Source organism: Brachionichthys hirsutus, chromosome 7 (genome assembly GCF_040956055.1).
Source record: "Brachionichthys hirsutus isolate HB-005 chromosome 7, CSIRO-AGI_Bhir_v1, whole genome shotgun sequence".
Lineage (NCBI taxonomy): Eukaryota > Metazoa > Chordata > Actinopteri > Lophiiformes > Brachionichthyidae > Brachionichthys > Brachionichthys hirsutus.
Window position 1 is genome coordinate 1,811,302 of NC_090903.1, and position 26,100 is coordinate 1,837,401.

General features: G+C 41.6%; 82 pseudogenes; all 82 read left to right on the forward strand.

Moving 5' to 3' along the window:
• The first annotated feature begins 156 nt into the window (after window positions 1-156).
• Window positions 157-275, forward strand: LOC137896692 (5S ribosomal RNA; annotated as a pseudogene).
• Window positions 276-471: 196 nt separating this feature from the next.
• On the forward strand, window positions 472-590 carry LOC137896373 (5S ribosomal RNA; annotated as a pseudogene).
• Window positions 591-785: 195 nt separating this feature from the next.
• Window positions 786-904, forward strand: LOC137897545 (5S ribosomal RNA; annotated as a pseudogene).
• Window positions 905-1,099: 195 nt separating this feature from the next.
• Window positions 1,100-1,218, forward strand: LOC137896385 (5S ribosomal RNA; annotated as a pseudogene).
• A 195-nt stretch (window positions 1,219-1,413) lies between these two features.
• On the forward strand, window positions 1,414-1,532 carry LOC137897602 (5S ribosomal RNA; annotated as a pseudogene).
• A 196-nt stretch (window positions 1,533-1,728) lies between these two features.
• On the forward strand, window positions 1,729-1,847 carry LOC137896443 (5S ribosomal RNA; annotated as a pseudogene).
• Window positions 1,848-2,043: 196 nt separating this feature from the next.
• LOC137897186 (5S ribosomal RNA) lies at window positions 2,044-2,162 on the forward strand (annotated as a pseudogene).
• Window positions 2,163-2,358: 196 nt separating this feature from the next.
• Window positions 2,359-2,477, forward strand: LOC137896786 (5S ribosomal RNA; annotated as a pseudogene).
• A 196-nt stretch (window positions 2,478-2,673) lies between these two features.
• On the forward strand, window positions 2,674-2,792 carry LOC137897272 (5S ribosomal RNA; annotated as a pseudogene).
• A 195-nt stretch (window positions 2,793-2,987) lies between these two features.
• Window positions 2,988-3,106, forward strand: LOC137897872 (5S ribosomal RNA; annotated as a pseudogene).
• A 195-nt stretch (window positions 3,107-3,301) lies between these two features.
• On the forward strand, window positions 3,302-3,420 carry LOC137896702 (5S ribosomal RNA; annotated as a pseudogene).
• Window positions 3,421-3,616: 196 nt separating this feature from the next.
• LOC137897860 (5S ribosomal RNA) lies at window positions 3,617-3,735 on the forward strand (annotated as a pseudogene).
• A 195-nt stretch (window positions 3,736-3,930) lies between these two features.
• LOC137897603 (5S ribosomal RNA) lies at window positions 3,931-4,049 on the forward strand (annotated as a pseudogene).
• A 195-nt stretch (window positions 4,050-4,244) lies between these two features.
• Window positions 4,245-4,363, forward strand: LOC137896629 (5S ribosomal RNA; annotated as a pseudogene).
• A 195-nt stretch (window positions 4,364-4,558) lies between these two features.
• Window positions 4,559-4,677, forward strand: LOC137897605 (5S ribosomal RNA; annotated as a pseudogene).
• A 196-nt stretch (window positions 4,678-4,873) lies between these two features.
• On the forward strand, window positions 4,874-4,992 carry LOC137896694 (5S ribosomal RNA; annotated as a pseudogene).
• A 196-nt stretch (window positions 4,993-5,188) lies between these two features.
• LOC137897187 (5S ribosomal RNA) lies at window positions 5,189-5,307 on the forward strand (annotated as a pseudogene).
• Window positions 5,308-5,503: 196 nt separating this feature from the next.
• Window positions 5,504-5,622, forward strand: LOC137896788 (5S ribosomal RNA; annotated as a pseudogene).
• Window positions 5,623-5,818: 196 nt separating this feature from the next.
• Window positions 5,819-5,937, forward strand: LOC137896860 (5S ribosomal RNA; annotated as a pseudogene).
• A 196-nt stretch (window positions 5,938-6,133) lies between these two features.
• Window positions 6,134-6,252, forward strand: LOC137897873 (5S ribosomal RNA; annotated as a pseudogene).
• A 195-nt stretch (window positions 6,253-6,447) lies between these two features.
• Window positions 6,448-6,566, forward strand: LOC137896782 (5S ribosomal RNA; annotated as a pseudogene).
• A 196-nt stretch (window positions 6,567-6,762) lies between these two features.
• On the forward strand, window positions 6,763-6,881 carry LOC137897861 (5S ribosomal RNA; annotated as a pseudogene).
• Window positions 6,882-7,076: 195 nt separating this feature from the next.
• Window positions 7,077-7,195, forward strand: LOC137897606 (5S ribosomal RNA; annotated as a pseudogene).
• A 195-nt stretch (window positions 7,196-7,390) lies between these two features.
• LOC137896417 (5S ribosomal RNA) lies at window positions 7,391-7,509 on the forward strand (annotated as a pseudogene).
• A 195-nt stretch (window positions 7,510-7,704) lies between these two features.
• Window positions 7,705-7,823, forward strand: LOC137897782 (5S ribosomal RNA; annotated as a pseudogene).
• Window positions 7,824-8,018: 195 nt separating this feature from the next.
• Window positions 8,019-8,137, forward strand: LOC137897862 (5S ribosomal RNA; annotated as a pseudogene).
• A 195-nt stretch (window positions 8,138-8,332) lies between these two features.
• LOC137896397 (5S ribosomal RNA) lies at window positions 8,333-8,451 on the forward strand (annotated as a pseudogene).
• Window positions 8,452-8,646: 195 nt separating this feature from the next.
• Window positions 8,647-8,765, forward strand: LOC137897713 (5S ribosomal RNA; annotated as a pseudogene).
• Window positions 8,766-8,960: 195 nt separating this feature from the next.
• On the forward strand, window positions 8,961-9,079 carry LOC137896268 (5S ribosomal RNA; annotated as a pseudogene).
• Window positions 9,080-9,275: 196 nt separating this feature from the next.
• On the forward strand, window positions 9,276-9,394 carry LOC137896409 (5S ribosomal RNA; annotated as a pseudogene).
• A 194-nt stretch (window positions 9,395-9,588) lies between these two features.
• Window positions 9,589-9,707, forward strand: LOC137897524 (5S ribosomal RNA; annotated as a pseudogene).
• A 195-nt stretch (window positions 9,708-9,902) lies between these two features.
• LOC137896420 (5S ribosomal RNA) lies at window positions 9,903-10,021 on the forward strand (annotated as a pseudogene).
• Window positions 10,022-10,216: 195 nt separating this feature from the next.
• LOC137897608 (5S ribosomal RNA) lies at window positions 10,217-10,335 on the forward strand (annotated as a pseudogene).
• Window positions 10,336-10,531: 196 nt separating this feature from the next.
• Window positions 10,532-10,650, forward strand: LOC137896444 (5S ribosomal RNA; annotated as a pseudogene).
• A 196-nt stretch (window positions 10,651-10,846) lies between these two features.
• On the forward strand, window positions 10,847-10,965 carry LOC137897188 (5S ribosomal RNA; annotated as a pseudogene).
• A 196-nt stretch (window positions 10,966-11,161) lies between these two features.
• LOC137896789 (5S ribosomal RNA) lies at window positions 11,162-11,280 on the forward strand (annotated as a pseudogene).
• Window positions 11,281-11,476: 196 nt separating this feature from the next.
• On the forward strand, window positions 11,477-11,595 carry LOC137896999 (5S ribosomal RNA; annotated as a pseudogene).
• Window positions 11,596-11,791: 196 nt separating this feature from the next.
• LOC137897874 (5S ribosomal RNA) lies at window positions 11,792-11,910 on the forward strand (annotated as a pseudogene).
• Window positions 11,911-12,105: 195 nt separating this feature from the next.
• Window positions 12,106-12,224, forward strand: LOC137896573 (5S ribosomal RNA; annotated as a pseudogene).
• Window positions 12,225-12,420: 196 nt separating this feature from the next.
• LOC137897863 (5S ribosomal RNA) lies at window positions 12,421-12,539 on the forward strand (annotated as a pseudogene).
• A 195-nt stretch (window positions 12,540-12,734) lies between these two features.
• On the forward strand, window positions 12,735-12,853 carry LOC137897609 (5S ribosomal RNA; annotated as a pseudogene).
• A 195-nt stretch (window positions 12,854-13,048) lies between these two features.
• Window positions 13,049-13,167, forward strand: LOC137896630 (5S ribosomal RNA; annotated as a pseudogene).
• A 195-nt stretch (window positions 13,168-13,362) lies between these two features.
• LOC137897783 (5S ribosomal RNA) lies at window positions 13,363-13,481 on the forward strand (annotated as a pseudogene).
• Window positions 13,482-13,676: 195 nt separating this feature from the next.
• LOC137897864 (5S ribosomal RNA) lies at window positions 13,677-13,795 on the forward strand (annotated as a pseudogene).
• A 195-nt stretch (window positions 13,796-13,990) lies between these two features.
• Window positions 13,991-14,109, forward strand: LOC137896432 (5S ribosomal RNA; annotated as a pseudogene).
• A 510-nt stretch (window positions 14,110-14,619) lies between these two features.
• Window positions 14,620-14,738, forward strand: LOC137896574 (5S ribosomal RNA; annotated as a pseudogene).
• A 195-nt stretch (window positions 14,739-14,933) lies between these two features.
• LOC137897665 (5S ribosomal RNA) lies at window positions 14,934-15,052 on the forward strand (annotated as a pseudogene).
• Window positions 15,053-15,248: 196 nt separating this feature from the next.
• LOC137896445 (5S ribosomal RNA) lies at window positions 15,249-15,367 on the forward strand (annotated as a pseudogene).
• Window positions 15,368-15,562: 195 nt separating this feature from the next.
• LOC137897828 (5S ribosomal RNA) lies at window positions 15,563-15,681 on the forward strand (annotated as a pseudogene).
• Window positions 15,682-15,876: 195 nt separating this feature from the next.
• LOC137896369 (5S ribosomal RNA) lies at window positions 15,877-15,995 on the forward strand (annotated as a pseudogene).
• Window positions 15,996-16,191: 196 nt separating this feature from the next.
• LOC137896946 (5S ribosomal RNA) lies at window positions 16,192-16,310 on the forward strand (annotated as a pseudogene).
• Window positions 16,311-16,505: 195 nt separating this feature from the next.
• LOC137897737 (5S ribosomal RNA) lies at window positions 16,506-16,624 on the forward strand (annotated as a pseudogene).
• Window positions 16,625-16,819: 195 nt separating this feature from the next.
• LOC137897257 (5S ribosomal RNA) lies at window positions 16,820-16,938 on the forward strand (annotated as a pseudogene).
• Window positions 16,939-17,134: 196 nt separating this feature from the next.
• Window positions 17,135-17,253, forward strand: LOC137896306 (5S ribosomal RNA; annotated as a pseudogene).
• A 196-nt stretch (window positions 17,254-17,449) lies between these two features.
• Window positions 17,450-17,568, forward strand: LOC137897579 (5S ribosomal RNA; annotated as a pseudogene).
• Window positions 17,569-17,764: 196 nt separating this feature from the next.
• LOC137896833 (5S ribosomal RNA) lies at window positions 17,765-17,883 on the forward strand (annotated as a pseudogene).
• A 195-nt stretch (window positions 17,884-18,078) lies between these two features.
• Window positions 18,079-18,197, forward strand: LOC137896576 (5S ribosomal RNA; annotated as a pseudogene).
• A 195-nt stretch (window positions 18,198-18,392) lies between these two features.
• LOC137897610 (5S ribosomal RNA) lies at window positions 18,393-18,511 on the forward strand (annotated as a pseudogene).
• Window positions 18,512-18,707: 196 nt separating this feature from the next.
• Window positions 18,708-18,826, forward strand: LOC137897259 (5S ribosomal RNA; annotated as a pseudogene).
• Window positions 18,827-19,022: 196 nt separating this feature from the next.
• Window positions 19,023-19,141, forward strand: LOC137896446 (5S ribosomal RNA; annotated as a pseudogene).
• A 196-nt stretch (window positions 19,142-19,337) lies between these two features.
• Window positions 19,338-19,456, forward strand: LOC137896517 (5S ribosomal RNA; annotated as a pseudogene).
• Window positions 19,457-19,653: 197 nt separating this feature from the next.
• Window positions 19,654-19,772, forward strand: LOC137897062 (5S ribosomal RNA; annotated as a pseudogene).
• A 196-nt stretch (window positions 19,773-19,968) lies between these two features.
• Window positions 19,969-20,087, forward strand: LOC137897659 (5S ribosomal RNA; annotated as a pseudogene).
• A 195-nt stretch (window positions 20,088-20,282) lies between these two features.
• Window positions 20,283-20,401, forward strand: LOC137897521 (5S ribosomal RNA; annotated as a pseudogene).
• A 196-nt stretch (window positions 20,402-20,597) lies between these two features.
• LOC137896700 (5S ribosomal RNA) lies at window positions 20,598-20,716 on the forward strand (annotated as a pseudogene).
• A 196-nt stretch (window positions 20,717-20,912) lies between these two features.
• LOC137897905 (5S ribosomal RNA) lies at window positions 20,913-21,031 on the forward strand (annotated as a pseudogene).
• Window positions 21,032-21,226: 195 nt separating this feature from the next.
• LOC137897179 (5S ribosomal RNA) lies at window positions 21,227-21,345 on the forward strand (annotated as a pseudogene).
• Window positions 21,346-21,541: 196 nt separating this feature from the next.
• LOC137897305 (5S ribosomal RNA) lies at window positions 21,542-21,660 on the forward strand (annotated as a pseudogene).
• Window positions 21,661-21,856: 196 nt separating this feature from the next.
• LOC137896330 (5S ribosomal RNA) lies at window positions 21,857-21,975 on the forward strand (annotated as a pseudogene).
• Window positions 21,976-22,171: 196 nt separating this feature from the next.
• On the forward strand, window positions 22,172-22,290 carry LOC137896839 (5S ribosomal RNA; annotated as a pseudogene).
• Window positions 22,291-22,485: 195 nt separating this feature from the next.
• On the forward strand, window positions 22,486-22,604 carry LOC137897897 (5S ribosomal RNA; annotated as a pseudogene).
• Window positions 22,605-22,799: 195 nt separating this feature from the next.
• On the forward strand, window positions 22,800-22,918 carry LOC137896808 (5S ribosomal RNA; annotated as a pseudogene).
• Window positions 22,919-23,114: 196 nt separating this feature from the next.
• LOC137897306 (5S ribosomal RNA) lies at window positions 23,115-23,233 on the forward strand (annotated as a pseudogene).
• A 196-nt stretch (window positions 23,234-23,429) lies between these two features.
• LOC137896351 (5S ribosomal RNA) lies at window positions 23,430-23,548 on the forward strand (annotated as a pseudogene).
• A 196-nt stretch (window positions 23,549-23,744) lies between these two features.
• Window positions 23,745-23,863, forward strand: LOC137896418 (5S ribosomal RNA; annotated as a pseudogene).
• A 195-nt stretch (window positions 23,864-24,058) lies between these two features.
• On the forward strand, window positions 24,059-24,177 carry LOC137896834 (5S ribosomal RNA; annotated as a pseudogene).
• A 195-nt stretch (window positions 24,178-24,372) lies between these two features.
• LOC137896577 (5S ribosomal RNA) lies at window positions 24,373-24,491 on the forward strand (annotated as a pseudogene).
• A 195-nt stretch (window positions 24,492-24,686) lies between these two features.
• Window positions 24,687-24,805, forward strand: LOC137897612 (5S ribosomal RNA; annotated as a pseudogene).
• A 196-nt stretch (window positions 24,806-25,001) lies between these two features.
• LOC137897260 (5S ribosomal RNA) lies at window positions 25,002-25,120 on the forward strand (annotated as a pseudogene).
• Window positions 25,121-25,316: 196 nt separating this feature from the next.
• On the forward strand, window positions 25,317-25,435 carry LOC137896447 (5S ribosomal RNA; annotated as a pseudogene).
• A 196-nt stretch (window positions 25,436-25,631) lies between these two features.
• Window positions 25,632-25,750, forward strand: LOC137896518 (5S ribosomal RNA; annotated as a pseudogene).
• Window positions 25,751-25,947: 197 nt separating this feature from the next.
• LOC137897063 (5S ribosomal RNA) lies at window positions 25,948-26,066 on the forward strand (annotated as a pseudogene).
• The last annotated feature ends 34 nt before the right edge of the window (window positions 26,067-26,100 follow it).

The following is a 26,100-nucleotide window of genomic DNA, read 5'->3' on the forward strand; positions in this document are numbered from 1 at the left end:
TTCCTGGGATGAATGCGATCATGGAATTCAGGACTTGACGACTGATTGTAGAAAAATGTGTTTTAGTTGTCTGGTTAAAGAAAGTTGCCATTGTTGCTGAAGTTGTTTAAAATTGTGACAAATCTATATATACTATGTTTTCTATACTGTGCTCCAGCTCACGGCCATACCTGCCTGGGAGTGCCCAATCTTGTCAGATCTTGGAAGCCAAGCAGGCACGGGCCTGGTTAGTACATGTGCAGGAGACTGACTTGGAATACCGGGTGCTGTGAGCTTTTAAATTGGTCAGAATTTTGAATTGACAGAAAAAAAATCTACCTGGGATGAATGCGATCATGGAATTCAGGACTTGACGACTGATTGTAGAAGAATGTGTTTTCGTTGTCTGGTTAAAGAAAGTTGCCTTTGTTGCTGAAGTTGTTTAAAATTGTGACAAATCTATATATACCATGTTTTCTATACTGTACTCCAGCTCACGGCCATACCTGCCTGGGAGTGCCCAATCTCATCAGATCTTGGAAGCCAAGCAGGCACGGGCCTGGTTAGTACATGTGCAGGAGACTCACTTGGAATACCAGGTGCTGTGAGCTTTTAAATTGGTCAGAATTTTGAATTTATAGAAAAAAATCTTCCTGGGATGAATGCGATCATGGAATTCAGGACTTGACGACTGATTGTAGAAAAATGTGTTTTAGTTGTCTGGTTCAAGAAAGTTGCCTTTGTTGCTGAAGTTGTTTAAAATTGTGACAAATCTATATATACTATGTTTTCTATACTGTACTCCAGCTCACGGCCATACCTGCCTGGGAGTGCCCAATCTCGTCAGATCTTGGAAGCCAAGCAGGCACGGGCCTGGTTAGTACATGTGCAGGAGACTCGCTTGGAATACCAGGTGCTGTGAGCTTTTAAATTGGTCAGAATTTTGAATTTAGAGAAAAAAATCTTCCTGGGATGAATGCGATCATGGAATTCAGGACTTGACGACTGATTGTAGAAAAATGTGTTTTAGTTGTCTGGTTCAAGAAAGTTGCCTTTGTTGCTGAAGTTGTTTAAAATTGTGACAAATCTATATATACTATGTTTTCTATACTGTACTCCAGCTCACGGCCATACCTGCCTGGGAGTGCCCAATCTCATCAGATCTTGGAAGCCAAGCAGGCACGGGCCTGGTTAGTACATGTGCAGGAGACTCACTTGGAATACCAGGTGCTGTGAGCTTTTAAATTGGTCAGAATTTTGAATTTAAAGAAAAAAATCTTCCTGGGATGAATGCGATCATGGAATTCAGGACTTGACGACTGATTGTAGAAAAATGTGTTTTAGTTGTCTGGTTCAAGAAAGTTGCCTTTGTTGCTGAAGTTGTTTAAAATTGTGACAAATCTATATATACTATGTTTTCTATACTGCGCTCCAGCTCACGGCCATACCTGCCTGGGAGTGCCCAATCTCATCAGATCTTGGAAGCCAAGCAGGCACGGGCCTGGTCAGTACATGTGCAGGAGACTCACTTGGAATACCAGGTGCTGTGAGCTTTTAAATTGGTCAGAATTTTGGATTTAAAGAAAAAAAATCTACCTGGGATGAATGCGATCATGGAATTCAGGACTTGACGACTGATTGTAGAAAAATGTGCTTTAGTTGTCTGGTTAAAGAAAGTTGCCTTTGTTGCTGAAGTTGTTTAAAATTGTGACAAATCTATATATACCATGTTTTCTGTACTGTACTCCAGCTCACGGCCATACCTGCCCGGGAGTGCCCAATCTCGTCAGATCTTGGAAGCCAAGCAGGCACGGGCCTGGTTAGTACATGTGCAGGAGACTCACTTGGAATACCAGGTGCTGTGAGCTTTTAAATTGGTCAGAATTTTGAATTGACAGAATTTTTTTTTACCTGGGATGAATGCGATCATGGAATTCAGGACTTGACGACTGATTGTAGAAAAATGTGTTTTAGTTGTCTGGTTCAAGAAAGTTGCCTTTGTTGCTGAAGTTGTTTAAAATTGTGACAAATCTATATATACTATGTTTTCTATACTGCACTCCAGCTCACGGCCATACCTTCCTGGGAGTGCCCAATCTCATCAGATCTTGGAAGCCAAGCAGGCACGGGCCTGGTCAGTACATGTGCAGGAGACTCACTTGGAATACCAGGTGCTGTGAGATTTTAAATTTGTCAGAATTTTGGATTTAAAGAAAAAAAATCTACCTGGGATGAATGCGATAATGGAATTCAGGACTTGACGACTGATTGTAGAAAAATGTGCTTTAGTTGTCTGGTTAAAGAAAGTTGCCTTTGTTGCTGAAGTTGTTTAAAATTGTGACAAATCTATATATACCATGTTTTCTGTACTGTACTCCAGCTCACGGCCATACCTGCCCGGGAGTGCCCAATCTCGTCAGATCTTGGAAGCCAAGCAGGCACGGGCCTGGTTAGTACATGTGCAGGAGACTCACATGGAATACCAGGTGCTGTGAGCTTTTAAATTGGTCAGAATTTTGAATTGACAGAATTTTTTTTTACCTGGGATGAATGCGATCATGGAATTCAGGACTTGACGACTGATTGTAGAAAAATGTGTTTTAGTTGTCTGGTTCAAGAAAGTTGCCTTTGTTGCTGAAGTTGTTTAAAATTGTGACAAATCTATATATACTATGTTTTCTATACTGCACTCCAGCTCACGGCCATACCTTCCTGGGAGTGCCCAATCTCATCAGATCTTGGAAGCCAAGCAGGCACGGGCCTAGTCAGTACATGTGCGGGAGACTCACTTGGAATACCAGGTGCTGTGAGCTTTTAAATTGGTCAGAATTTTGGATTTAAAGAAAAAAATCTACCTGGAATGAATGCGATCATGGAATTCAGGACTTGACGACTGATTGTAGAAAAATGTGCTTTAGTTGTCTGGTTAAAGAAAGTTGCCTTTGTTGCTGAAGTTGTTTAAAATTGTGACAAATCTATATATACTATGTTTTCTATACTGTACTCCAGCTCACGGCCATACCTGCCTGGGAGTGCCCAATCTCATCAGATCTTGGAAGCCAAGCAGGCAAGGGCCTGGTCAGTACATGTGCAGGGGACTCACTTGGAATACCAGGTGCTGTGGGCTTTTAAATTGGTCAGAATTTTGGATTTAAAGAAAAAAATCTTCCTGGGATGAATGCGATCATGGAATTCAGGACTTGACGACTGATTGTAGAAAAATGTGTTTTAGTTGTCTGGTTCAAGAAAGTTGCCTTTGTTGCTGAAGTTGTTTAAAATTGTGACAAATCTATATATACTATGTTTTCTATACTGTGCTCCAGCTCACAGCCATACCTGCCTGGGAGTGCCCAATCTCGTCAGATCTTGGAAGCCAAGCAGGCGCGGGCCTGGTTAGTACATGTGCAGGAGACTCACTTGGAATACTGGGTGCTGTGAGCTTTTAAATTGGTCAGAATTTTGAATTGACAGAAAAAAAATCTACCTGGGATGAATGCGATCATGGAATTCAGGACTTGACGACTGATTGAAGAAGAATGTGTTTTCGTTGTCTGGTTAAAGAAAGTTGCCTTTGTTGCTGAAGTTGTTTAAAATTGTGACAAATCTATATATACCATGTTTTCTATACCGTACTCCAGCTCACGGCCATACCTGCCCGGGAGTGCCCAATCTCATCAGATCTTGGAAGCCAAGCAGGCACGGGCCTGGTTAGTACATGTGCAGGAGACTCACTTGGAATACCAGGTGCTGTGAGCTTTTAAATTGGTCAGAATTTTGAATTTAAAGAAAAAAATCTTCCTGGGATGAATGCGATCATGGAATTCAGGACTTGACGACTGATTGTAGAAAAATGTGTTTTAGTTGTCTGGTTCAAGAAAGTTGCCTTTGTTGCTGAAGTTGTTTAAAATTGTGACAAATCTATATATACTATGTTTTCTATACTGCACTCCAGCTCACGGCCATACCTGCCTGGGAGTGCCCAATCTCATCAGATCTTGGAAGCCAAGCAGGCACGGGCCTGGTCAGTACATGTGCAGGAGACTCACTTGGAATACCAGGTGCTGTGAGCTTTTAAATTGGTCAGAATTTTGAATTTAAAGAAAAAAATCTTCCTGGGATGAATGCGATCATGGAATTCAGGACTTGACGACTGATTGTAGAAAAATGTGTTTTAGTTGTCTGGTTCAAGAAAGTTGCCTTTGTTGCTGAAGTTGTTTAAAATTGTGACAAATCTATATATACCATGTTTTCTATACTGTACTCCAGCTCACGGCCACACCTGCCCGGGAGTGCCCAATCTCATCAGATCTTGGAAGCCAAGCAGGCACGGGCCTGGTTAGTACATGTGCAGGAGACTCACTTGGAATACCAGGTGCTGTGAGCTTTTAAATTGGTCAGAATTTTGAATTTAAAGAAAAAAATCTTCCTGGGATGAATGCGATCATGGAATTCAGGACTTGACGACTGATTGTAGAAAAATGTGTTTTAGTTGTCTGGTTCAAGAAAGTTGCCTTTGTTGCTGAAGTTGTTTAAAATTGTGACAAATCTATATATACTATGTTTTCTATACTGCGCTCCAGCTCACGGCCATACCTGCCTGGGAGTGCCCAATCTCATCAGATCTTGGAAGCCAAGCAGGCACGGGCCTGGTCAGTACATGTGCAGGAGACTCACTTGGAATACCAGGTGCTGTGAGCTTTTAAATTGGTCAGAATTTTGGATTTAAAGAAAAAAAATCTACCTGGGATGAATGCGATCATGGAATTCAGGACTTGACGACTGATTGTAGAAAAATGTGCTTTAGTTGTCTGGTTAAAGAAAGTTGCCTTTGTTGCTGAAGTTGTTTAAAATTGTGACAAATCTATATATACCATGTTTTCTGTACTGTACTCCAGCTCGCGGCCATACCTGCCCGGGAGTGCCCAATCTCGTCAGATCTTGGAAGCCAAGCAGGCACGGGCCTGGTTAGTACATGTGCAGGAGACTCACTTGGAATACCAGGTGCTGTGAGCTTTTAAATTGGTCAGAATTTTGAATTGACAGAATTTTTTTTTACCTGGGATGAATGCGATCATGGAATTCAGGACTTGACGACTGATTGTAGAAAAATGTGTTTTAGTTGTCTGGTTCAAGAAAGTTGCCTTTGTTGCTGAAGTTGTTTAAAATTGTGACAAATCTATATATACTATGTTTTCTATACTGCACTCCAGCTCACGGCCATACCTTCCTGGGAGTGCCCAATCTCATCAGATCTTGGAAGCCAAGCAGGCACGGGCCTGGTCAGTACATGTGCAGGAGACTCACTTGGAATACCAGGTGCTGTGAGATTTTAAATTTGTCAGAATTTTGGATTTAAAGAAAAAAAATCTACCTGGGATGAATGCGATAATGGAATTCAGGACTTGACGACTGATTGTAGAAAAATGTGCTTTAGTTGTCTGGTTAAAGAAAGTTGCCTTTGTTGCTGAAGTTGTTTAAAATTGTGACAAATCTATATATACCATGTTTTCTGTACTGTACTCCAGCTCACGGCCATACCTGCCCGGGAGTGCCCAATCTCGTCAGATCTTGGAAGCCAAGCAGGCACGGGCCTGGTTAGTACATGTGCAGGAGACTCACATGGAATACCAGGTGCTGTGAGCTTTTAAATTGGTCAGAATTTTGAATTGACAGAATTTTTTTTTACCTGGGATGAATGCGATCATGGAATTCAGGACTTGACGACTGATTGTAGAAAAATGTGTTTTAGTTGTCTGGTTCAAGAAAGTTGCCTTTGTTGCTGAAGTTGTTTAAAATTGTGACAAATCTATATATACTATGTTTTCTATACTGCACTCCAGCTCACGGCCATACCTTCCTGGGAGTGCCCAATCTCATCAGATCTTGGAAGCCAAGCAGGCACGGGCCTGGTCAGTACATGTGCAGGAGACTCACTTGGAATACCAGGTGCTGTGAGCTTTTAAATTGGTCAGAATTTTGGATTTAAAGAAAAAAAATCTACCTGGAATGAATGCGATCATGGAATTCAGGACTTGACGACTGATTGTAGAAAAATGTGCTTTAGTTGTCTGGTTAAAGAAAGTTGCCTTTGTTGCTGAAGTTGTTTAAAATTGTGACAAATCTATATATACTATGTTTTCTATACTGTACTCCAGCTCACGGCCATACCTGCCTGGGAGTGCCCAATCTCATCAGATCTTGGAAGCCAAGCAGGCAAGGGCCTGGTCAGTACATGTGCAGGGGACTCACTTGGAATACCAGGTGCTGTGGGCTTTTAAATTGGTCAGAATTTTGGATTTAAAGAAAAAAATCTTCCTGGGATGAATGCGATCATGGAATTCAGGACTTGACGACTGATTGTAGAAAAATGTGTTTTAGTTGTCTGGTTCAAGAAAGTTGCCTTTGTTGCTGAAGTTGTTTAAAATTGTGACAAATCTATATATACTATGTTTTCTATACTGTGCTCCAGCTCACAGCCATACCTGCCTGGGAGTGCCCAATCTCGTCAGATCTTGGAAGCCAAGCAGGCACGGGCCTGGTTAGTACATGTGCGGGAGACTCACTTGGAATACTGGGTGCTGTGAGCTTTTAAATTGGTCAGAATTTTGAATTGACAGAAAAAAAATCTACCTGGGATGAATGCGATCATGGAATTCAGGACTTGACGACTGATTGAAGAAGAATGTGTTTTCGTTGTCTGGTTAAAGAAAGTTGCCTTTGTTGCTGAAGTTGTTTAAAATTGTGACAAATCTATATATACCATGTTTTCTATACCGTACTCCAGCTCACGGCCATACCTGCCCGGGAGTGCCCAATCTCATCAGATCTTGGAAGCCAAGCAGGCACGGGCCTGGTTAGTACATGTGCAGGAGACTCACTTGGAATACCAGGTGCTGTGAGCTTTTAAATTGGTCAGAATTTTGAATTTAAAGAAAAAAATCTTCCTGGGATGAATGCGATCATGGAATTCAGGACTTGACGACTGATTGTAGAAAAATGTGTTTTAGTTGTCTGGTTCAAGAAAGTTGCCTTTGTTGCTGAAGTTGTTTAAAATTGTGACAAATCTATATATACTATGTTTTCTATACTGCACTCCAGCTCACGGCCATACCTGCCTGGGAGTGCCCAATCTCATCAGATCTTGGAAGCCAAGCAGGCACGGGCCTGGTCAGTACATGTGCAGGAGACTCACTTGGAATACCAGGTGCTGTGAGCTTTTAAATTGGTCAGAATTTTGAATTTAAAGAAAAAAATCTTCCTGGGATGAATGCGATCATGGAATTCAGGACTTGACGACTGATTGTAGAAAAATGTGTTTTAGTTGTCTGGTTCAAGAAAGTTGCCTTTGTTGCTGAAGTTGTTTAAAATTGTGACAAATCTATATATACCATGTTTTCTATACTGTACTCCAGCTCACGGCCATACCTGCCCGGGAGTGCCCAATCTCATCAGATCTTGGAAGCCAAGCAGGCACGGGCCTGGTTAGTACATGTGCAGGAGACTCACTTGGAATACCGGGTGCTGTGAGCTTTTAAATTGGTCAGAATTTTGAATTTAAAGAAAAAAATCTTCCTGGGATGAATGCGATCATGGAATTCAGGACTTGACGACTGATTGTAGAAAAATGTGTTTTAGTTGTCTGGTTCAAGAAAGTTGCCTTTGTTGCTGAAGTTGTTTAAAATTGTGACAAATCTATATATACTATGTTTTCTATACTGTACTCCAGCTCACGGCCATACCTGCCTGGGAGTGCCCAATCTCATCAGGTCTTGGAAGCCAAGCAGGCACGGGCCTGGTTAGTACATGTGCAGGAGACTCACTTGGAATACCAGGTGCTGTGAGCTTTTAAATTGGTCAGAATTTTGAATTTAAAGAAAAAAATCTTCCTGGGATGAATGCGATCATGGAATTCAGGACTTGACGACTGATTGTAGAAAAATGTGTTTTAGTTGTCTGGTTCAAGAAAGTTGCCTTTGTTGCTGAAGTTGTTTAAAATTGTGACAAATCTATATATACCATGTTTTCTATACTGTACTCCAGCTCACGGCCATACCTGCCCGGGAGTGCCCAATCTCATCAGATCTTGGAAGCCAAGCAGGCACGGGCCTGGTTAGTACATGTGCAGGAGACTCACTTGGAATACCAGGTGCTGTGAGCTTTTAAATTGGTCAGAATTTTGAATTTAAAGAAAAAAATCTTCCTGGGATGAATGCGATCATGGAATTCAGGACTTGACGACTAATTGTAGAAAAATGTGTTTTAGTTGTCTGGTTCAAGAAAGTTGCCTTTGTTGCTGAAGTTGTTTAAAATTGTGACAAATCTATATATACTATGTTTTCTATACTGTACTCCAGCTCACGGCCATACCTGCCTGGGAGTGCCCAATCTCATCAGATCTTGGAAGCCAAGCAGGCACGGGCCTGGTTAGTACATGTGCAGGAGACTCACTTGGAATACCAGGTGCTGTGAGCTTTTAAATTGGTCAGAATTTTGAATTTAAAGAAAAAAATCTTCCTGGGATGAATGCGATCATGGAATTCAGGACTTGACGACTGATTGTAGAAAAATGTGCTTTAGTTGTCTGGTTAAAGAAAGTTGCCATTGTTGCTGAAGTTGTTTAAAATTGTGACAAATCTATATATACTATGTTTTCTATACTGTGCTCCAGCTCACGGCCATACCTGCCTGGGAGTGCCCAATCTCGTCAGATCTTGGAAGCCAAGCGGGCACGGGCCTGGTTAGTACATGTGCAGGAGACTCACTTGGAATACCAGGTGCTGTGAGCTTTTAAATTGGTCAGAATTTTGAATTTAAAGAAAAAAATCTTCCTGGGATGAATGCGATAATGGAATTCAGGACTTGACGACTGATTGTAGAAAAATGTGCTTTAGTTGTCTGGTTAAAGAAAGTTGCCATTGTTGCTGAAGTTGTTTAAAATTGTGACAAATCTATATATACTATGTTTTCTATACTGTGCTCCAGCTCACGGCCATACCTGCCTGGGAGTGCCCAATCTCGTCAGATCTTGGAAGCCAAGCGGGCACGGGCCTGGTTAGTACATGTGCAGGAGACTGACTTGGAATACCGGGTGCTGTGAGCTTTTAAATTGGTCAGAATTTTGAATTGACAGAAAAAAAATCTACCTGGGATGAATGCGATCATGGAATTCAGGACTTGACGACTGATTGTAGAAGAATGTGTTTTCGTTGTCTGGTTAAAGAAAGTTGCCTTTTTTGCTGAAGTTGTTTAAAATTGTGACAAATCTATATATACCATGTTTTCTATACTGTACTCCAGCTCACGGCCATACCTGCCTGGGAGTGCCCAATCTCATCAGATCTTGGAAGCCAAGCAGGCACGGGCCTGGTTAGTACATGTGCAGGAGACTCACTTGGAATACCAGGTGCTGTGAGCTTTAAATTGGTCAGAATTTTGAATTTATAGAAAAAAATCTTCCTGGGATGAATGCGATCATGGAATTCAGGACTTGACGACTGATTGTAGAAAAATGTGTTTTAGTTGTCTGGTTCAAGAAAGTTGCCTTTGTTGCTGAAGTTGTTTAAAATTGTGACAAATCTATATATACTATGTTTTCTATACTGTACTCCAGCTCACGGCCATACCTGCCTGGGAGTGCCCAATCTCGTCAGATCTTGGAAGCCAAGCAGGCACGGGCCTGGTTAGTACATGTGCAGGAGACTCACTTGGAATACCAGGTGCTGTGAGCTTTTAAATTGGTCAGAATTTTGAATTTAAAGAAAAAAATCTTCCTGGGATGAATGCGATCATGGAATTCAGGACTTGACGACTGATTGTAGAAAAATGTGTTTTAGTTGTCTGGTTCAAGAAAGTTGCCTTTGTTGCTGAAGTTGTTTAAAATTGTGACAAATCTATATATACTATGTTTTCTATACTGTACTCCAGCTCACGGCCATACCTGCCTGGGAGTGCCCAATCTCATCAGATCTTGGAAGCCAAGCAGGCACGGGCCTGGTTAGTACATGTGCAGGAGACTCACTTGGAATACCAGGTGCTGTGAGCTTTTAAATTGGTCAGAATTTTGAATTTAAAGAAAAAAATCTTCCTGGGATGAATGCAATCATGGAATTCAGGACTTGACGACTGATTGTAGAAAAATGTGTTTTAGTTGTCTGGTTCAAGAAAGTTGCCTTTGTTGCTGAAGTTGTTTAAAATTGTGACAAATCTATATATACTATGTTTTCTATACTGCGCTCCAGCTCACGGCCATACCTGCCTGGGAGTGCCCAATCTCATCAGATCTTGGAAGCCAAGCAGGCACGGGCCTGGTCAGTACATGTGCAGGAGACTCACTTGGAATACCAGGTGCTGTGAGCTTTTAAATTGGTCAGAATTTTGGATTTAAAGAAAAAAAATCTACCTGGGATGAATGCGATCATGGAATTCAGGACTTGACGACTGATTGTAGAAAAATGTGCTTTAGTTGTCTGGTTAAAGAAAGTTGCCTTTGTTGCTGAAGTTGTTTAAAATTGTGACAAATCTATATATACCATGTTTTCTGTACTGTACTCCAGCTCACGGCCATACCTGCCCGGGAGTGCCCAATCTCGTCAGATCTTGGAAGCCAAGCAGGCACGGGCCTGGTTAGTACATGTGCAGGAGACTCACTTGGAATACCAGGTGCTGTGAGCTTTTAAATTGGTCAGAATTTTGAATTGACAGAATTTTTTTTTACCTGGGATGAATGCGATCATGGAATTCAGGACTTGACGACTGATTGTGGAAAAATGTGTTTTAGTTGTCTGGTTCAAGAAAGTTGCCTTTGTTGCTGAAGTTGTTTAAAATTGTGACAAATCTATATATACTATGTTTTCTATACTGCACTCCAGCTCACGGCCATACCTTCCTGGGAGTGCCCAATCTCATCAGATCTTGGAAGCCAAGCAGGCACGGGCCTGGTCAGTACATGTGCAGGAGACTCACTTGGAATACCAGGTGCTGTGAGATTTTAAATTTGTCAGAATTTTGGATTTAAAGAAAAAAAATCTACCTGGGATGAATGCGATAATGGAATTCAGGACTTGACGACTGATTGTAGAAAAATGTGCTTTAGTTGTCTGGTTAAAGAAAGTTGCCTTTGTTGCTGAAGTTGTTTAAAATTGTGACAAATCTATATATACCATGTTTTCTGTACTGCACTCCAGCTCACGGCCATACCTGCCCGGGAGTGCCCAATCTCGTCAGATCTTGGAAGCCAAGCAGGCACGGGCCTGGTTAGTACATGTGCAGGAGACTCACATGGAATACCAGGTGCTGTGAGCTTTTAAATTGGTCAGAATTTTGAATTGACAGAATTTTTTTTTACCTGGGATGAATGCGATCATGGAATTCAGGACTTGACGACTGATTGTAGAAAAATGTGTTTTAGTTGTCTGGTTCAAGAAAGTTGCCTTTGTTGCTGAAGTTGTTTAAAATTGTGACAAATCTATATATACTATGTTTTCTATACTGCACTCCAGCTCACGGCCATACCTTCCTGGGAGTGCCCAATCTCATCAGATCTTGGAAGCCAAGCAGGCACGGGCCTGGTCAGTACATGTGCGGGAGACTCACTTGGAATACCAGGTGCTGTGAGCTTTTAAATTGGTCAGAATTTTGGATTTAAAGAAAAAAAATCTACCTGGAATGAATGCGATCATGGAATTCAGGACTTGACGACTGATTGTAGAAAAATGTGCTTTAGTTGTCTGGTTAAAGAAAGTTGCCTTTGTTGCTGAAGTTGTTTAAAATTGTGACAAATCTATATATACTATGTTTTCTATACTGTACTCCAGCTCACGGCCATACCTGCCTGGGAGTGCCCAATCTCATCAGATCTTGGAAGCCAAGCAGGCAAGGGCCTGGTCAGTACATGTGCAGGGGACTCACTTGGAATACCAGGTGCTGTGGGCTTTTAAATTGGTCAGAATTTTGGATTTAAAGAAAAAAATCTTCCTGGGATGAATGCGATCATGGAATTCAGGACTTGACGACTGATTGTAGAAAAATGTGTTTTAGTTGTCTGGTTCAAGAAAGTTGCCTTTGTTGCTGAAGTTGTTTAAAATTGTGACAAATCTATATATACTATGTTTTCTATACTGTGCTCCAGCTCACAGCCATACCTGCCTGGGAGTGCCCAATCTCGTCAGATCTTGGAAGCCAAGCAGGCACGGGCCTGGTTAGTACATGTGCAGGAGACTCACTTGGAATACTGGGTGCTGTGAGCTTTTAAATTGGTCAGAATTTTGAATTGACAGAAAAAAAATCTACCTGGGATGAATGCGATCATGGAATTCAGGACTTGACGACTGATTGAAGAAGAATGTGTTTTCGTTGTCTGGTTAAAGAAAGTTGCCTTTGTTGCTGAAGTTGTTTAAAATTGTGACAAATCTATATATACCATGTTTTCTATACCGTACTCCAGCTCACGGCCATACCTGCCCGGGAGTGCCCAATCTCATCAGATCTTGGAAGCCAAGCAGGCACGGGCCTGGTTAGTACATGTGCAGGAGACTCACTTGGAATACCAGGTGCTGTGAGCTTTTAAATTGGTCAGAATTTTGAATTTAAAGAAAAAAATCTTCCTGGGATGAATGCGATCATGGAATTCAGGACTTGACGACTGATTGTAGAAAAATGTGTTTTAGTTGTCTGGTTCAAGAAAGTTGCCTTTGTTGCTGAAGTTGTTTAAAATTGTGACAAATCTATATATACTATGTTTTCTATACTGCACTCCAGCTCACGGCCATACCTGCCTGGGAGTGCCCAATCTCATCAGATCTTGGAAGCCAAGCAGGCACGGGCCTGGTCAGTACATGTGCAGGAGACTCACTTGGAATACCAGGTGCTGTGAGCTTTTAAATTGGTCAGAATTTTGAATTTAAAGAAAAAAATCTTCCTGGGATGAATGCGATCATGGAATTCAGGACTTGACGACTGATTGTAGAAAAATGTGTTTTAGTTGTCTGGTTCAAGAAAGTTGCCTTTGTTGCTGAAGTTGTTTAAAATTGTGACAAATCTATATATACCATGTTTTCTATACTGTACTCCAGCTCACGGCCACACCTGCCCGGGAGTGCCCAATCTCATCAGATCTTGGAAGCCAAGCAGGCACGGGCCTGGTTAGTACATGTGCAGGAGACTCACTTGGAATACCAGGTGCTGTGAGCTTTTAAATTGGTCAGAATTTTGAATTTAAAGAAAAAAATCTTCCTGGGATGAATGCGATCATGGAATTCAGGACTTGACGACTGATTGTAGAATAATGTGTTTTAGTTGTCTGGTTCAAGAAAGTTGCCTTTGTTGCTGAAGTTGTTTAAAATTGTGACAAATCTATATATACTATGTTTTCTATACTGTACTCCAGCTCACGGCCATACCTGCCTGGGAGTGCCCAATCTCATCAGGTCTTGGAAGCCAAGCAGGCACGGGCCTGGTTAGTACATGTGCAGGAGACTCACTTGGAATACCAGGTGCTGTGAGCTTTTAAATTGGTCAGAATTTTGAATTTAAAGAAAAAAATCTTCCTGGGATGAATGCGATCATGGAATTCAGGACTTGACGACTGATTGTAGAAAAATGTGTTTTAGTTGTCTGGTTCAAGAAAGTTGCCTTTGTTGCTGAAGTTGTTTAAAATTGTGACAAATCTATATATACCATGTTTTCTATACTGTACTCCAGCTCACGGCCATACCTGCCCGGGAGTGCCCAATCTCATCAGATCTTGGAAGCCAAGCAGGCACGGGCCTGGTTAGTACATGTGCAGGAGACTCACTTGGAATACCAGGTGCTGTGAGCTTTTAAATTGGTCAGAATTTTGAATTTAAAGAAAAAAATCTTCCTGGGATGAATGCGATCATGGAATTCAGGACTTGAAGACTAATTGTAGAAAAATGTGTTTTAGTTGTCTGGTTCAAGAAAGTTGCCTTTGTTGCTGAAGTTGTTTAAAATTGTGACAAATCTATATATACTATGTTTTCTATACTGTACTCCAGCTCACGGCCATACCTGCCTGGGAGTGCCCAATCTCATCAGATCTTGGAAGCCAAGCAGGCACGGGCCTGGTTAGTACATGTGCAGGAGACTCACTTGGAATACCAGGTGCTGTGAGCTTTTAAATTGGTCAGAATTTTGAATTTAAAGAAAAAAATCTTCCTGGGATGAATGCGATCATGGAATTCAGGACTTGACGACTGATTGTAGAAAAATGTGTTTTAGTTGTCTGGTTCAAGAAAGTTGCCTTTGTTGCTGAAGTTGTTTAAAATTGTGACAAATCTATATATACTATGTTTTCTATACTGCACTCCGGCTCACGGCCATACCTTCCTGGGAGTGCCCAATCTCACCAGATCTTGGAAGCCAAGCAGGCACGGGCCTGGTCAGTACATGTGCAGGAGACTCACTTGAAATACCAAGTGCTGTGAGCTTTTAAATTGGTCAGAATTTTGGATTTAAAGAAAAAAAATCTACCTGGGATGAATGCGATCATGGAATTCAGGACTTGACGACTGATTGTAGAAAAATGTGCTTTAGTTGTCTGGTTAAAGAAAGTTGCCTTTGTTGCTGAAGTTGTTTAAAATTGTGACAAATCTATATATACTATGTTTTCTATACTGTACTCCAGCTCACGGCCATACCTGCCTGGGAGTGCCCAATCTCATCAGATCTTGGAAGCCAAGCAGGCAAGGGCCTGGTCAGTACATGTGCAGGAGACTCACTTGGAATACCAGGTACTGTGGGCTTTTAAATTGGTCAGGATTTTGGATTTAAAGAAAAAAATCTTCCTGGGATGAATGCGATCATGGAATTCAGGACTTGACGACTGATTGTAGAAAAATGTGTTTTAGTTGTCTGGTTAAAGAAAGTTGCCATTGTTGCTGAAGTTGTTTAAAATTGTGACAAATCTATATATACTATGTTTTCTATACTGTGCTCCAGCTCACGGCCATACCTGCCTGGGAGTGCCCAATCTCGTCAGATCTTGGAAGCCAAGCAGGCACGGGCCTGGTTAGTACATGTGCAGGAGACTGACTTGGAATACCGGGTGCTGTGAGCTTTTAAATTGGTCAGAATTTTGAATTGACAGAAAAAAAATCTACCTGGGATGAATGCGATCATGGAATTCAGGACTTGACGACTGATTGTAGAAGAATGTGTTTTCGTTGTCTGGTTAAAGAAAGTTGCCTTTGTTGCTGAAGTTGTTTAAAATTGTGACAAATCTATATATACCATGTTTTCTATACTGTACTCCAGCTCACGGCCATACCTGCCTGGGAGTGCCCAATCTCATCAGATCTTGGAAGCCAAGCAGGCACGGGCCTGGTTAGTACATGTGCAGGAGACTCACTTGGAATACCAGGTGCTGTGAGCTTTTAAATTGGTCAGAATTTTGAATTTATAGAAAAAAATCTTCCTGGGATGAATGCGATCATGGAATTCAGGACTTGACGACTGATTGTAGAAAAATGTGTTTTAGTTGTCTGGTTCAAGAAAGTTGCCTTTGTTGCTGAAGTTGTTTAAAATTGTGACAAATCTATATATACTATGTTTTCTATGCTGTACTCCAGCTCACGGCCATACCTGCCTGGGAGTGCCCAATCTCATCAGATCTTGGAAGCCAAGCAGGCACGGGCCTGGTTAGTACATGTGCAGGAGACTCACTTGGAATACCAGGTGCTGTAAGCTTTTAAATTGGTCAGAATTTTGAATTTAAAGAAAAAAATCTTCCTGGGATGAATGCGATCATGGAATTCAGGACTTGACGACTGATTGTAGAAAAATGTGTTTTAGTTGTCTGGTTCAAGAAAGTTGCCTTTGTTGCTGAAGTTGTTTAAAATTGTGACAAATCTATATATACCATGTTTTCTATACTGTACTCCAGCTCACGGCCATACCTGCCCGGGAGTGCCCAATCTCATCAGATCTTGGAAGCCAAGCGGGCACGGGCCTGGTTAGTACATGTGCAGGAGACTCACTTGGGATTCCAGGTGCTGTGAGCTTTTAAATTGGTCAGAATTTTGAATTCAAAGAAAAAAAATCTACCTGGGATGAATGTGATCATGGAATTCAGGACTTGACGACTGATTGTAGAAAAATGTGTTTTAGTTGTATGGTTCAAGAAAGTTGCCTTTGTTGCTGAAGTTGTTTAAAATTGTGACAAATCTATATATACTATGTTTTCTATACTGTACTCCGGCTCACGGCCATACCTGCCTGGGAGTGCCCAATCTTGTCGGATCTTGGAAGCCAAGCAGGCACGGGCCTGGTTAGTACATTTGCAGGAGACTCACTTGGAATACCAGGTGCTGTGAGCTTTTAAATTGGTCAGAATTTTGAATTTAAAGAAAAAAATCTTCCTGGGATGAATGCGATCATGGAATTCAGGACTTGACGACTGATTGTAGAAAAATGTGTTTTAGTTGTCTGGTTCAAGAAAGTTGCCTTTGTTGCTGAAGTTGTTTAAAATTGTGACAAATCTATATATACTATGTTTTCTATACTGTACTCCAGCTCACGGCCACACCTGCCTGGGAGTGCCCAATCTCATCAGATCTTGGAAGCCAAGCAGGCACGGGCCTGGTTAGTACATGTGCAGGAGACTCACTTGGAATACCAGGTGCTGTGAGCTTTTAAATTGGTCAGAATTTTGAATTTAAAGAAAAAAATCTTCCTGGGATGAATGCGATCATGGAATTCAGGACTTGACGACTGATTGTAGAAAAATGTGTTTTAGTTGTCTGGTTCAAGAAAGTTGCCTTTGTTGCTGAAGTTGTTTAAAATTGTGACAAATCTATATATACTATGTTTTCTATACTGCACTCCGGCTCACGGCCATACCTTCCTGGGAGTGCCCAATCTCATCGGATCTCGGAAGCCAAGCAGGCACGGGCCTGGTCAGTACATGTGCAGGAGACTCACTTGGAATACCAGGTGCTGTGAGCTTTTAAATTGGTCAGAATTTTGGATTTAAAGAAAAAAAATCTACCTGGGATGAATGCGATCATGGAATTCGGGACTTGACGACTGATTGTAGAAAAATGTGCTTTAGTTGTCTGGTTAAAGAAAGTTGCCTTTGTTGCTGAAGTTGTTTAAAATTGTGACAAATCTATATATACTATGTTTTCTATACCGTACTCCAGCTCGCGGCCATACCTGCCTGGGAGTGCCCAATCTCGTCAGATCTTGGAAGCCAAGCAGGCACGGGCCTGGTTAGTACATGTGCAGGAGACTAACTTGGAATACCGGGTGCTGTGAGCTTCTAAATTGGTCAGAATTTTGAATTGACAGAAAAAAAATCTACCTGGGATGAATGCGATCATGGAATTCAGGACTTGACGACTGATTGTAGAAGAATGTGTTTTCGTTGTCTGGTTAAAGAAAGTTGCCTTTGTTGCTGAAGTTGTTTAAAATTGTGACAAATCTATATATACCATGTTTTCTATACTGTACTCCAGCTCACGGCCATACCTGCCTGGGAGTGCCCAATCTCATCAGATCTTGGAAGCCAAGCAGGCACGGGCCTGGTTAGTACATGTGCAGGAGACTCACTTGGAATACCAGGTGCTGTGGGCTTTTAAATTGGTCAGAATTTTGGATTTAAAGAAAAAAAATCTACCTGGGATGAATGCGATCATGGAATTCAGGACTTGACGACTGATTGTAGAAAAATGTGTTTTAGTTGTCTGGTTCAAGAAAGTTGCCTTTGTTGCTGAAGTTGTTTAAAATTGTGACAAATCTATATATACTATGTTTTCTATACTGTACTCCGGCTCACGGCCATACCTGCCTGGGAGTGCCCAATCTTGTCGGATCTTGGAAGCCAAGCAGGCACGGGCCTGGTTAGTACATGTGCAGGAGACTCACTTGGAATACCAGGTGCTGTGAGCTTTTAAATTGGTCAGAATTTTGAATTTAAAGAAAAAAATCTTCCTGGGATGAATGCGATCATGGAATTCAGGACTTGACGACTGATTGTAGAAAAATGTGTTTTAGTTGTCTGGTTCAAGAAAGTTGCCTTTGTTGCTGAAGTTGTTTAAAATTGTGACAAATCTATATATACTATGTTTTCTATACTGTACTCCAGCTCACGGCCATACCTGCCTGGGAGTGCCCAATCTCATCAGATCTTGGCAGCCAAGCAGGCACGGGCCTGGTTAGTACATGTGCAGGAGACTCACTTGGAATACCAGGTGCTGCGAGCTTTTAAATTGGTCAGAATTTTGAATTTAAAGAAAAAAATCTTCCTGGGATGAATGCGATCATGGAATTCAGGACTTGACGACTGATTGTAGAAAAATGTGTTTTAGTTGTCTGGTTCAAGAAAGTTGCCTTTGTTGCTGAAGTTGTTTAAAATTGTGACAAATCTATATATACTATGTTTTCTATACTGCGCTCCAGCTCACGGCCATACCTGCCTGGGAGTGCCCAATCTCATCAGATCTTGGAAGCCAAGCAGGCACGGGCCTGGTCAGTACATGTGCAGGAGACTCACTTGGAATACCAGGTGCTGTGAGCTTTTAAATTGGTCAGAATTTTGGATTTAAAGAAAAAAAATCTACCTGGGATGAATGCGATCATGGAATTCAGGACTTGACGACTGATTGTAGAAAAATGTGCTTTAGTTGTCTGGTTAAAGAAAGTTGCCTTTGTTGCTGAAGTTGTTTAAAATTGTGACAAATCTATATATACTATGTTTTCTATACCGTACTCCAGCTCACGGCCATACCTGCCTGGGAGTGCCAGATCTCATCAGATCTTGGAAGCCAAGCAGGCAAGGGCCTGGTCAGTACATGTGCAGGAGACTCACTTGGAATACCAGGTGCTGCGGGCTTTTAAATTGGTCAGAATTTTGGATTTAAAGAAAAAGAATCTACCTGGGATGAATGCGATCATGGAATTCAGGCCTTGACGACTGATTGTAGAAAAATGTGTTTTAGTTGTCTGGTTAAAGAAAGTTGCGTTTGTTGCTGAAGTTGTTTAAAATTGTGACAAATCTATATATACCATGTTTTCTGTACTGTACTCCAGCTCACGGCCATACCTGCCCGGGAGTGCCCAATCTCGTCAGATCTTGGAAGCCAAGCAGGCACGGGCCTGGTTAGTACATGTGCAGGAGACTCACTTGGAATACCAGGTGCTGTGAGCTTTTAAATTGGTCAGAATTTTGAATTGACAGAATTTTTTTTTACCTGGGATGAATGCGATCATGGAATTCAGGACTTGACGACTGATTGTAGAAAAATGTGTTTTAGTTGTCTGGTTCAAGAAAGTTGCCTTTGTTGCTGAAGTTGTTTAAAATTGTGACAAATCTATATATACTATGTTTTCTATACTGCGCTCCAGCTCACGGCCATACCTGCCTGGGAGTGCCCAATCTCATCAGATCTCGGAAGCCAAGCAGGCACGGGCCTGGTCAGTACATGTGCAGGAGACTCACTTGGAATACCAGGTGCTGTGAGCTTTTAAATTGGTCAGAATTTTGGATTTAAAGAAAAAAAAATCTACCTGGGATGAATGCGATCATGGAATTCAGGACTTGACGACTGATTGTAGAAAAATGTGCTTTAGTTGTCTGGTTAAAGAAAGTTGCCTTTGTTGCTGAAGTTGTTTAAAATTGTGACAAATCTATATATACTATGTTTTCTATACCGTGCTCCAGCTCACGGCCATACCTGCCTGGGAGTGCCCAATCTCATCAGATCTTGGAAGCCAAGCAGGCAAGGGCCTGGTCAGCACATGTGCAGGAGACTCACTTGGAATACCAGGTGCTGTGGGCTTTTAAATTGGTCAGAATTTTGGATTTAAAGAAAAAAAATCTACCTGGGATGAATGCGATGATGGAATTCAGGACTTGACGACTGATTGTAGAAAAATGTGCTTTAGTTGTCTGGTTAAAGAAAGTTGCCTTTGTTGCTGAAGTTGTTTAAAATTGTGACAAATCTATATATACCATGTTTTCTGTACTGTACTCCAGCTCACGGCCATACCTGCCCGGGAGTGCCCAATCTCATCAGATCTTGGAAGCCAAGCAGGCATGGGCCTGGTTAGTACATGTGCAGGAGACTCACTTGGAATACCAGGTGCTGTGAGCTTTTAAATTGGTCAGAATTTTGAATTTAAAGAAAAAAATCTTCCTGGGATGAATGCAATCATGGAATTCAGGACTTGACGACTGATTGTAGAAAAATGTGTTTTAGTTGTCTGGTTCAAGAAAGTTGCCTTTGTTGCTGAAGTTGTTTAAAATTGTGACAAATCTATATATACTATGTTTTCTATACTGTACTCCAGCTCACGGCCATACCTGCCTGGGAGTGCCCAATCCCGTCAGATCTTGGAAGCCAAGCAGGCACGGGCCTGGTTAGTACATGTGCAGGAGACTCACTTGGAATACCAGGTGCTGTGAGCTTTTAAATTGGTCGGAATTTTGAATTGACAGAATTTTTTTTTACCTGGGATGAATGCGATCATGGAATTCAGGACTTGACGACTGATTGTAGAAAAATGTGTTTTAGTTGTCTGGTTAAAGAAAGTTGCCTTTGTTGCTGAAGTTGTTTAAAATTGTGACAAATCTATATATACTATGTTTTCTATGCCATGCTCTAGCTCACGGCCATACCTGCCTGGGAGTGCCCAATCTCATCAGATCTTGGAAGCCAAGCAGGCATGGGCCTGGTTAGTACATGTGCAGGAGGCTCACTTGGGATTCCAGGTGCTGTGAGCTTTTAAATTGGTCAGAATTTTGAATTCAAAGAAAAAAAATCTACCTGGGATGAATGTGATCATGGAATTCAGGACTTGACGACTGATTGTATAAAAATGTGTTGTCGTTGTCTGGTTAAAGAAAGTTGCCTTTGTTGCTGAAGTTGTTTAAAATTGTGACAAATCTATATATACTATGTTTTCTATATCATACTCCAGCTCACAGCCATACCTGCCTGGGAGTGCCCAATCTCGTCAGATCTTGGAAGCCAAGCAGGCACGGGCCTGGTCAGTACATGTGCAGGAGACTCACTTGGAATACCAGGTGCTGTGAGCTTTTAAATTGATCAGAATTTTGAATTTAAAGAAAAAAATCTTCCTGGGATGAATGCGATCATGGAATTCAGGCCTTGACGACTGATTGTAGAAAAATGTGTTTTAGTTGTCTGGTTAAAGAAAGTTGCGTTTGTTGCTGAAGTTGTTTAAAATTGTGACAAATCTATATATACTATGTTTTCTATACTGTACTCCAGCTCGCGGCCATACCTGCCTGGGAGTGCCTGATCTCGTCAGATCTTGGAAGCCAAGCAGGCATGGGCCTGGTTAATACATGTGCAGGAGACTCACTTGGAATACCGGGTGCTGTGAGCTTTTAAATTGGTCAGAATTTTAAATTGACAGAAAAAAAATCTACCTGGGATGAATGCGATCATGGAATTCAGGACTTGACGACTGATTGTATAAAAATGTGTTGTAGTTGTCTGGTTAAAGAAAGTTGCCTTTGTTGCTGAAGTTGTTTAAAATTGTGACAAATCTATATATACTATGTTTTCTATACCGTACTCCAGCTCGCGGCCGTACCTGCCTGGGAGTGCCCAATCTCACCAGACCTTGGAAGCCAAGCAGGCGCGGGCCTGGTCAGTACATGTGCAGGAGACTCACTTGGAATACCAGGTGCTGTGAGCTTTTAAATTGGTCAGAATTTTGGATTTAAAGAAAAAAAATCTACCTGGGATGAATGCGATCATGGAATTCAGGACTTGACGACTGATTGTAGAAAAATGTGCTTTAGTTGTCTGGTTAAAGAAAGTTGCCTTTGTTGCTGAAGTTGTTTAAAATTGTGACAAATCTATATATACTATGTTTTCTATACTGTACTCCAGCTCACGGTCATACCTGCCTGGGAGTGCCCAATCTCATCAGATCTTGGAAGCCAAGCAGGCAAGGGCCTGGTCAGTACATGTGCAGGAGACTCACTTGGAATACCAGGTGCTGTGGGCTTTTAAATTGGTCAGAATTTTGGATTTAAAGAAAAAAAATCTACCTGGGATGAACGCGATCATGGAATTCAGGACTTGACGACTGATTGTAGAAAAATGTGCTTTAGTTGTCTGGTTCAAGAAAGTTGCCTTTGTTGCTGAAGTTGTTTAAAATTGTGACAAATCTATATATACCATGTTTTCTGTACTGTACTCCAGCTCACGGCCATACCTGCCCGGGAGTGCCCAATCTCATCAGATCTTGGAAGCCAAGCAGGCACGGGCCTGGTTAGTACATGTGCAGGAGACTCACTTGGAATACTGGGTGCTGTGAGCTTTTAAATTGGTCAGAATTTTGAATTTAAAGAAAAAAATCTTCCTGGGATGAATGCGATCATGGAATTCAGGACTTGATGACTGATTGTAGAAAAATGTGTTTTAGTTGTCTGGTTCAAGAAAGTTGCCTTTGTTGCTGAAGTTGTTTAAAATTGTGACAAATCTATATATACTATGTTTTCTATACTGTACTCCAGCTCACGGCCATACCTGCCTGGGAGTGCCCAATCTCGTCAGATCTTGGAAGCCAAGCAGGCACGGGCCTGGTTAGTACATGTGCAGGAGACTCGCTCGGAATGCCAGGTGCTGTGAGCTTTTAAATTGGTCAGAATTTTGAATTTAAAGAAAAAAATCTTCCTGGGATGAATGCGATCATGGAATTCAGGACTTGACGACTGATTGTAGAAAAATGTGTTTTAGTTGTCTGGTTAAAGAAAGTTGCCTTTGTTGCTGAAGTTGTTTAAAATTGTGACAAATCTATATATACTATGTTTTCTATACCGTATTCCAGTTCACGGCCGTACCTGCCTGGGAGTGCCCGATCTCGTCAGATCTTGGAAGCCAAGCAGGCACGGGCCTGGTTAGTACATGTGCAGGAGACTCACTTGGAATACCAGGTGCTGTGAGCTTTTAAATTGGTCAGAATTTTGAATTGACAGAAAAAAAATCTACCTGGGATGAATGCGATCATGGAATTCAGGACTTGACGACTGATTGTATAAAAATGTGTTGTAGTTGTCTGGTTAAAGAAAGTTGCCTTTGTTGCTGAAGTTGTTTAAAATTGTGACAAATCTATATATACTATGTTTTCTATACCGTACTCCAGCTCGCGGCCGTACCTGCCTGGGAGTGCCCAATCTCACCAGACCTTGGAAGCCAAGCAGGCGCGGGCCTGGTCAGTACATGTGCAGGAGACTCACTTGGAATACCAGGTGCTGTGAGCTTTTAAATTGGTCAGAATTTTGGATTTAAAGAAAAAAAATCTACCTGGGATGAATGCGATCATGGAATTCAGGACTTGACGACTGATTGTAGAAAAATGTGCTTTAGTTGTCTGGTTAAAGAAAGTTGCCTTTGTTGCTGAAGTTGTTTAAAATTGTGACAAATCTATATATACTATGTTTTCTATACTGTACTCCAGCTCACGGCCATACCTGCCTGGGAGTGCCCAATCTCATCAGATCTTGGAAGCCAAGCGGGCAAGGGCCTGGTCAGTACATGTGCAGGAGACTCACTTGGAATACCAGGTGCTGTGGGCTTTTAAATTGGTCAGAATTTTGGATTTAAAGAAAAAAAATCTACCTGGGATGAACGCGATCATGGAATTCAGGACTTGACGACTGATTGTAGAAAAATGTGCTTTAGTTGTCTGGTTAAAGAAAGTTGCCTTTGTTGCTGAAGTTGTTTAAAATTGTGACAAATCTATATATACCATGTTTTCTGTACTGTACTCCAGCTCACGGCCATACCTGCCCGGGAGTGCCCAATCTCATCAGATCTTGGAAGCCAAGCAGGCACGGGCCTGGTTAGTACATGTGCAGGAGACTCACTTGGAATACCGGGTGCTGTGAGCTTTTAAATTGGTCAGAATTTTGAATTTAAAGAAAAAAATCTTCCTGGGATGAATGCGATCATGGAATTCAGGACTTGATGACTGATTGTAGAAAAATGTGTTTTAGTTGTCTGGTTCAAGAAAGTTGCCTTTGTTGCTGAAGTTGTTTAAAATTGTGACAAATCTATATATACTATGTTTTCTATACTGTACTCCGGCTCACGGCCATACCTGCCTGGGAGTGCCCAATCTTGTCGGATCTTGGAAGCCAAGCAGGCACGGGCCTGGTTAGTACATGTGCAGGAGACTCACTTGGAATACCAGGTGCTGTGAGCTTTTAAATTGGTCAGAATTTTGAATTTAAAGAAAAAAATCTTCCTGGGATGAATGCGATCATGGAATTCAGGACTTGACGACTGATTGTAGAAAAATGTGTTTTAGTTGTCTGGTTCAAGAAAGTTGCCTTTGTTGCTGAAGTTGTTTAAAATTGTGACAAATCTATATATACTATGTTTTCTATACTGTACTCCAGCTCACGGCCATACCTGCCTGGGAGTGCCCAATCTCATCAGATCTTGGCAGCCAAGCAGGCACGGGCCTGGTTAGTACATGTGCAGGAGACTCACTTGGAATACCAGGTGCTGCGAGCTTTTAAATTGGTCAGAATTTTGAATTTAAAGAAAAAAATCTTCCTGGGATGAATGCGATCATGGAATTCAGGACTTGACGACTGATTGTAGAAAAATGTGTTTTAGTTGTCTGGTTCAAGAAAGTTGCCTTTGTTGCTGAAGTTGTTTAAAATTGTGACAAATCTATATATACTATGTTTTCTATACTGCGCTCCAGCTCACGGCCATACCTGCCTGGGAGTGCCCAATCTCATCAGATCTTGGAAGCCAAGCAGGCACGGGCCTGGTCAGTACATGTGCAGGAGACTCACTTGGAATACCAGGTGCTGTGAGCTTTTAAATTGGTCAGAATTTTGGATTTAAAGAAAAAAAATCTACCTGGGATGAATGCGATCATGGAATTCAGGACTTGACGACTGATTGTAGAAAAATGTGCTTTAGTTGTCTGGTTAAAGAAAGTTGCCTTTGTTGCTGAAGTTGTTTAAAATTGTGACAAATCTATATATACTATGTTTTCTATACCGTACTCCAGCTCACGGCCATACCTGCCTGGGAGTGCCAGATCTCATCAGATCTTGGAAGCCAAGCAGGCAAGGGCCTGGTCAGTACATGTGCAGGAGACTCACTTGGAATACCAGGTGCTGCGGGCTTTTAAATTGGTCAGAATTTTGGATTTAAAGAAAAAGAATCTACCTGGGATGAATGCGATCATGGAATTCAGGCCTTGACGACTGATTGTAGAAAAATGTGTTTTAGTTGTCTGGTTAAAGAAAGTTGCGTTTGTTGCTGAAGTTGTTTAAAATTGTGACAAATCTATATATACCATGTTTTCTGTACTGTACTCCAGCTCACGGCCATACCTGCCCGGGAGTGCCCAATCTCGTCAGATCTTGGAAGCCAAGCAGGCACGGGCCTGGTTAGTACATGTGCAGGAGACTCACTTGGAATACCAGGTGCTGTGAGCTTTTAAATTGGTCAGAATTTTGAATTGACAGAATTTTTTTTTACCTGGGATGAATGCGATCATGGAATTCAGGACTTGACGACTGATTGTAGAAAAATGTGTTTTAGTTGTCTGGTTCAAGAAAGTTGCCTTTGTTGCTGAAGTTGTTTAAAATTGTGACAAATCTATATATACTATGTTTTCTATACTGCGCTCCAGCTCACGGCCATACCTGCCTGGGAGTGCCCAATCTCATCAGATCTCGGAAGCCAAGCAGGCACGGGCCTGGTCAGTACATGTGCAGGAGACTCACTTGGAATACCAGGTGCTGTGAGCTTTTAAATTGGTCAGAATTTTGGATTTAAAGAAAAAAAAATCTACCTGGGATGAATGCGATCATGGAATTCAGGACTTGACGACTGATTGTAGAAAAATGTGCTTTAGTTGTCTGGTTAAAGAAAGTTGCCTTTGTTGCTGAAGTTGTTTAAAATTGTGACAAATCTATATATACTATGTTTTCTATACCGTGCTCCAGCTCACGGCCATACCTGCCTGGGAGTGCCCAATCTCATCAGATCTTGGAAGCCAAGCAGGCAAGGGCCTGGTCAGCACATGTGCAGGAGACTCACTTGGAATACCAGGTGCTGTGGGCTTTTAAATTGGTCAGAATTTTGGATTTAAAGAAAA